This window comes from Suncus etruscus, chromosome X (assembly GCF_024139225.1).
Source record: "Suncus etruscus isolate mSunEtr1 chromosome X, mSunEtr1.pri.cur, whole genome shotgun sequence".
NCBI classification, from domain to species: domain Eukaryota; kingdom Metazoa; phylum Chordata; class Mammalia; order Eulipotyphla; family Soricidae; genus Suncus; species Suncus etruscus.
In genome coordinates, this window is record NC_064868.1 from 98,270,649 (window position 1) to 98,278,397 (window position 7,749).

At 42.8% G+C, this 7,749-nt stretch overlaps 1 non-coding gene across 1 annotated transcript; it reads left to right on the forward strand.

The window, feature by feature from the left end:
• The first annotated feature begins 6,416 nt into the window (after window positions 1-6,416).
• Window positions 6,417-6,580, forward strand: LOC125999656 (U1 spliceosomal RNA). Its single transcript, XR_007492156.1, has one exon. It is a non-coding gene; the product is annotated as a U1 spliceosomal RNA (small nuclear RNA).
• The last annotated feature ends 1,169 nt before the right edge of the window (window positions 6,581-7,749 follow it).

Genomic DNA, 7,749 nt, shown 5'->3' on the forward strand with positions numbered 1-7,749 from the left:
TGTAGACATCTGGATTGTACCAAGGTTATCAACAGGCTACACAAAAGCCATAAGAGTCAATCAAAAAAAATAATTGAGGGCCCAGAACAATAGCACAGCAGGTAGGGCATTTGCCTTGCGTGCAGCCAACCCAGGTTCGATCCTCGGCATCCCAGATGCTGCCTCAAGCCTGCCAGGAGTCCTTTCTGTGCTTAGAACCAGGAGTAACCCTGAACGCTGCCAAATGTGGCAAAAAATAATTGGGGGAGAGTCAAACTAAAAATGACACAGAACAGGCATGGAGGAGAATCATGGACCTATGGGGGAGTAGGGTGTAGTAACTTTGTACATTGATACCAGAAACTTCTGCTAAGGTAACTCTGGTGGCTACACTGTAATACAAAAACTTTAATAAGAAAATTCTTACACAGCAGAGCCTTGGATAATTCATTGACTAAAGTGCCTGCCTTGCAAACACGGTGCCAACAGCACACATTACACTTGGTCAGACACTCGGCTGTCTGGGCCTTCCAGTGCTGGGTACATGACAGCACCACAACTAAAAGAATACCAAGTCTCTTACATGAGCAAGCACCTGACAAGCTGCAGCAGTCAAGTCTGTAATCTCCCACTTCATGAATACTGCAGCCAAATGTGTATACAACACCTTCCCCAGCTCCAGTCTTTGCAATTATAAAGGGAAGGGGAGAAAGATCAAATGATGTCAATAATTCCTGTATCCTGCCTTGATTTCCTCCTTCTAAGTCCATCCCCAGCTGCAGCATGAAATAATGAGAACTGAAAGGAAGCAAATAAAAGGCACCCCAAGGGTTCATACTCTGATGAATTCCATGTCCCCCCAGATTCTAGAGGCACATAGATCCATTTAGAGATGAATATGAATTCTTATAAAAAGTGGACTGTGGTATATATGCATTCGCTCCCATCAGAATATATTTCCATCATCTCCGCTTTGCTACTAATTAATTAGTTGTCTGTCTCTGCCAAAGTAAAATCACTTCCCTGAGTCCATTTCCGCCTGTGTAAAATGAGCACTATTCTTGTTACTACCTTGCAGGGCTGTTCTGAGGATTAAATGAGATAAAAATATATAAAACCACTTCTCACGGCGCCTGACACGTAGCAAGTTGAATTAATGTGAGCTATTATGATCTTTCCACATCAATAAATAGAGTTCTGCATAATAACTTACGGAGATCTGTCACGGCTGTGTCTAATAGTGACTAAAAGCTCTGCTGTGACTCACCAACACATACTCATTTGGCTCAAGAGCAAGGAAATGCGCAGCACAGGCTCCTGAAAGCGGAAGTGCGGGTTGAAAGGCTGCATGTGTTTGTCATGCTAAGCGCTGCTTCCATGCTGCATCCCCCATGGGGGGGGGGGGAGTAACTCCGATGTCTCTAACTTACCCCTACTTGATGCATATTTGGAGTTTATTTCTGATGTATTTTCCTTGACACAATGCCAGACGGCAAATATGACTCTTGCATTGCCTTAGATTCATTCATGCTTCTCTGCCTGCCAAAAGCAGAAAGAGTGGGGGTGAAGGAGCGAAGACAGGGAACAAAAGTGGTGTTTCTGCTGCTGGGATCATAGACAGGAAGGAGAGAAGAGGGAAGGAAGGCAACTAAAGTGGGGTTGGACTTTGAAGTTATGTTTGGTTTATTATATATATTTTAATTTTGACTAAACCATTGGGGTTTATTTGGGTTTCAGCACCAATCCCCAAACAAGTGTCCACCTCCCTCCAACAGTGCTCCCAGAGTCCATCCCAGGCCACTACCACCCAGCACCAGCCTTTCACCTTAACAAGCATCTTTTTAAGTTTGGTTGTTAAAACTTGAGTCTCATGGTTTCATTGTTGTTGACTCTGAATATTTAGTTCTGTCCTTTCTTTTTTTTCTTTCTTTTTTATGGGGGGGGGCATACCCAGAGATGTTCAGGGGTTATTTCTGGCTCTGTGCTCAGAAATCACTCCTTGCAGGCTCAGAGGAGCATATGGGGATGATAGGGATCTAACCCAGGTCAGCAGCATGCAAGGCAAATGCCCTATCCACTGTGCTATCACCCCAGCATCCAGTTCTGTCCTTTCTTAACCCATTAATGCACCTGAATCCCCTTGGTTCCTGTCCCCATTATTTCATATTTGTCTTTCTCTCCCTCCACTCAATTTATTCCCTTCTCCATTTTGATCTTGTTTGGGGCTACACCCAGCAGTGCTCAGGGCTACCTCCTGGCTTGGTGCTCAAATGTAACTCTTGGCAATGTTTGGAGGACATTGTTTATTTCCAGGAATTAAACTGGGTTTTACCACATGCAAGGCAAGTGCTTTAATCTCTCTACTATGTCTCTGGGTTCTAAAATTACTTCTAAAAATTCTTATAAGTGTTACTCCACATGGTGCTCTGAACCCCCAGGACTATAACTGGGATACTCCGAAGATTAGAAGTTTCTGGGGATTGAAGTTAGAAATTAGCACAAGCAAGGGCTGTGCTCTGCCATATGAACCACAGCCCGATCCTATACCGCACCTTTATAGGGACTGATCATGAGATATGAAGCAAAGAGCAGAATGCTGTGATCATTTGGGGGTGTCATACTTGAATACTAACAAACTGAAAAATGATCAGATTTTAGGGGACAAGGTGACAACTAAACCTAGACGCCATCTCATAGGAGCTTGTCTTGCACAGAGTTAAAACCCAGATTCTATCTCCAGCATCACACCATCCCCCAAGCCCTGCCAAAAAGTATCCCTGAGCACAGAATCAGGAATACACTCTGAGCACTACTGGATGTGGTCTAAAAATAAAAAGGCTGAGACAGAGACCAAGAGTAGAGTTAACGGGACTATTATTGTTATTGCCAAATGTCTATGTGAAAAGGATTTTGTTTTTATATATCAATTTGGGGTTGGTAATCACACTCAAAAGTGCTCAGGAGCTACTCCTGGCAGTGCTCAGAGGACAATGGGGGATCTGGGGGTTTGAACCATAAGCAAAGCCCGTACTCAGCCCATTTAATATTTCTCTGGCTGAAGAACACTTTTGTTTAATTTGTGCCATTCCTTGGGACAAAAAAGGAACAAATGGTAGAAAGTAGATTTTTGTTCAAAATAAGGAAGAAAATTTATTTTTATTTTTTTAATTTTTATTTTGACCATATTGGCTTACATATCTTTCAGAGTAGTATTTTATGTACATATTAACATTGAATCAGTAGAATTCCCATCACAAAATTTTTTTTTTTTGGTTTTTTTTTTGGGCCACACCCAGCGGTGCTCAGGGGTTACTCCTGGCTGTCTGCTCAGAAATAGCTCCTGGCAGGCACGGGGGACCATATGGGACACCGGGATTCGAACCAACCACCTTTGGTCCTGGATCGGCTGCTTGCAAGGCAAACGCCGCTGTGCTATCTCTCCGGGCCCTCCATCACAAATTTTGTTCTCCCTCCAACCCCGTTCCCTTCCTGCAACCCATATCCCCCACCATCACCCCCCGGGCTGCTAGAGTAAGTGGTCTTCTCTGTATCTAGCTTACTACTAGTGATCATATATCTGTTTGGTCCTGGGGTACCCTCTCTTGTTTCCCCCTCTATTTGAGAGGCGGAGTTAGATAGTTCGAGTTATATGGTTTTGTTTGAAGGAAGGAAAAGCAATAGAATGGGGTAAAAAATCAAATAAGCTGAAAATGGGCGGAGTCCTTCTAGATGCAGGGGTCCTCAAACTTTTTAAACAGGGGGCCAGTTCACTGTCCCTCAGACCATTGGAGGGTCTGACTATAGTAAAAACAAAACTTATGAATGAATTCTTTTTTTTGTTTGTTTGTTTTTGCACCACACCCGGCGGTGCTCAGGGGTTACTCCTGGCTCTCTGCTCATAAATAGCTCTTGGCAGGCACGGGGGACCATATGGGACACCGGGACTCGAAACAACCACCTTTGGTCCTGGATCGGCTGCTTGCAAGGCAAACGCCGCTGTGCTATCTCTCCGGGCCCATATGAACGAATTCTTATGCACACTGCATATATCTTATTTTGCAATGAAGAAATAAAACAGACACAAATACAATATGTGGCCCGCGGGCTATAGTTTGAGGACCACTGTGAAGCTTTCAACCTCAGTTTGAGAGAGGACATGAAAAAGGTAACTGAAACACCGCAACAATACAGAAAGAAGTATCAAATAAAGTATCCAGTGAGCACTACAGCAATAAAGACAAGCACCACACAATAGATTCGGTCCTGAATTTTTTTTGACTTCTTTATTTTGGTGTAAATATTGCAGCTGATGTCTCCAATTTTATTTTATTTATTTATTTATTTATTTTGGTTTTTGGGTCACACCCGATGACGCTCAGGGGTTACTCCTGGCTATGCGCTCAGAAGTTGCTCCTGGCTTGGGGGACCATATGGGATGCCGGGGGATCGAACCGCGGTCCGTCCAAGGCTAGCGCAGGCAAGGCAGGCACCTTACCTCTAGCGCCACTGCCCGGCCCCCAATTTTATTTTTTTTAATTTTATCTTTATCTTTCTTTTTGCATTCCGGCAGGGTTTGATTTCAGGAAGAAAATTTAAATGAAAAGTTCCCAATCTTTCAAAGACCCTTTAAAGGTGAGAGAGAGAGACAGTAAGAAAGAGAGCGCACAGAGGTCTAGAGTGCATACCTGGCATGATGGAGCATTATATTTGGTCCCCAGAACCGCATATTCTCCAAGCACTAATGAGTGTAGCTGGTCCCACCAATCAAACAATACCCTTTGACTTCTTTTCAGTGAAAATTAAAATCATTTCAAGAGATTCTGATGCGCTTGTCATCTCCATCAAAACAAACATGTTTGCAATCATGGTGCTTAAATAAAGACATTATTTTAAAAAATCAAAAAAAAAAACCCTTCAAATACCAATAACTTTGTAAACCATAGTAAAAAATTCACATCTACTTTAGGACTGGAGAGACAGTACAGGGATTAAGGTACTTGCTTTGCACATGGTCAGCCCAGGTTTAATCCTTGGGACAACAAAGGATTCACCAAGCATTACCAGGAATGATCCTTGAGCACTAAAACCCTGAGTCAGCCCTGAGCACTACCAGGAGTGGCTGAAATCTATTTTAGGGTCAGAGCTAAAGTAGATGATTTGCATGCCAAAAGCCCAGGTTTGGTTTTTTGTTTGTTTGTTTTTGGGCCACACCCGGCGGTGCTCAGGGGTTACTCCTGGCTATCTGCTCAGAAATAGCTCATGGCAGGCACGGGGGACCATATAGGACACTGGGATTCGAACCAACCACCTTTGGTCCTGCATCAGTTTTTTTTCTCTTTTTTTTTTTGTGGGGTGGGGGGAGGCCCAGGTTTGATCCTCATGGTTTCTTGAGTTCCATTTCAGAGAAGACCCAAACACTACCAGTTATAGCCTCTAAAACAAAAAAGTCTACCTACTTAATTGTTTATTGATCATATAAGTAACCTAGATAGACCCTGTGATGAAAAATCTTAAAACACAGAAAAGCAAGAAAAAAGCAAATAAAAACAAAACCATCCATCTTTATACCTCCCAGAAATTTAAACAATTCTGCATCTAGCCTTACAGACTTTTCCTGGTTCTATATCCATACAAAATATATATATATATATATATACTTTTTAAAAACAAAAATGAGATCCCATTAATCACTCTGCTTTTCCACTTTACAATACAGTGTAAACATCATTCCATGTCAAGTGATATATGACCGTGCCATCATTCTTAATGGGTGCAGAAATTTCCATGGAAGGAATGTACCATAATTTGTTTAACCCAATGTTTCCCAAAGGTTCTTCCACCTAACATCATTTCCACAAGATATCCCTTAAATTAGAAAGTTCGTTGAGCAGACTGAGCACTTTAAGAATGCCACATATCACAGGGCCCCTTTTGTGGGTTTCTCAGTGTTAAGGATACATTCAACACATTCCCAAACTTGACCACATGCTCCTTTTGGCTTGTCTGCCTCTTAAATTTTTTTAAGAACACTCAATTCTCCTCATATTTTTTAAACACCCTGAGAAACACTTGCTTAGTGTTCTTATAGTGTTAGGGCCAAGGGTTTAAGAAGAAATAAAAGTGATACCAAGAGCAAGTAGTCTAACGAACACTGTGTGGAAATAAAAAATAATCAGACCTAAATACCTAACCCAAAGTCAACGATAATAGAATCAAGAGACCTAAACTACAACAAGCTATACACAAAGGGAACCTGTTACACTAGCAGTCCAGGGGGCTAAGGGTAGAGTTAAGGGAAGCATGCTGGGAATAGCGGCAGAAGGAGGTCATCACTGGTGGTGGGAATTTCCCTAATTTACTGTCACTATGTACCTTAAATATAACCGTGAAAGACTTGCAATTCACATTGGTCTCAATAAAAATTATTAAAAAATTGAATACTTACCTGGCAGGGGCGATTCCATGATCACGAAGGTGGTTTCCCCAGGGTGAGGCTCGCCCATTGCACTCCGGGCGTGCTGACCCCTGCGATTTCCCCAAATGTGGGAAACTCGACTGCGTAATTTATGGTAGTGGGGGACTGCATGCGCGCTCTCCCCTGCAAAAAAATATTGAAATCTTGTATTTTGGGGTTTGTTTTGGGGCCACAGTCAACAATCTTCAGGACTTACCCATGGCTATGTGCTCAGGGATCACTCCTGGCAAGGTTCAGGGAACCATATCGTTGCCCCATGATATATCCAGAAATCAAAGTGCGCTTAGTTGAACGTAAGACAAACACATTAACTCCTGGACTATCTCTCTATCTTGAGCTTGCCTTTTTAAACATGTTATTTTAGGCCACATCCAGTGATACTCAGCTGTTATTCCTGGCTCTGCACTCAGGAATTATTTCTAGCAGTGCACGAGGGGCCATATGAGATGCAAGGGATTGAACCTGGGCTGGCCATGTGCAAGGCAAACACCCTATCTGCTGTATTATTAGTCCAGCCCCTGTGCTTGCCATTTGTTAAAGAATATAATTCGGTGTCCAATTGTATTATACAATTCGGTGACATTCATTCATTTATAATGTGCAACTACTCCTGCTATGGAAAAAAACATTATCCTCAACACCTCATTAACAGTAACTCCCAATAGGCCAGAGAGAGCTTAATAGGCTGGACGGCATACCTGGCATGTGGAAGGCCTGGGTTTGATCCCCAGCAATACATGGTCCCTCAAACACTACAAGGAAGGACTTCCATGCACAGAACTGGAGTCTAAATAACTCTTTTTAAAATTTTTTTCTAAATAACTATTAAGCCAGAGATGTGACTCAGTAGAGCATCTATCGTGCATGCACAAAACCACAAGTTCAACCCCCAAAGTCACCTGAAGAGGCTGAGTGAGTGCAATCCTGGCAGCTTGTTGTCTGATCTTTGGTGCTCTAATTCCTAGCTGTGTACACAGCAGCCAGAGGTGTGCAAGCACAGCACAGAAATGGATTTCCTATGAGCATGACAACTTTAAAAAATTATGTGCAGCCAGAGAGATAGTGCAGTAGGAGAGGAGCCTTCCTTGCATACAGTCCACCGGGATTCAATACCCAGCTCTGTAGAGGGTCTTTGGACCACTTCCAAGAGTTACCCCTAAGCACGAAGTCATGAGTGTACCCTCCCAAAATAAAAAAAGTGCAATCTTCATAGTTAAGAGTGTGGTGCCCAGTTCCCGCAGAGAAATGTCCAACCAGAATTTGCCTGAGCACCATAAACTAAAGAGTATGGCTGT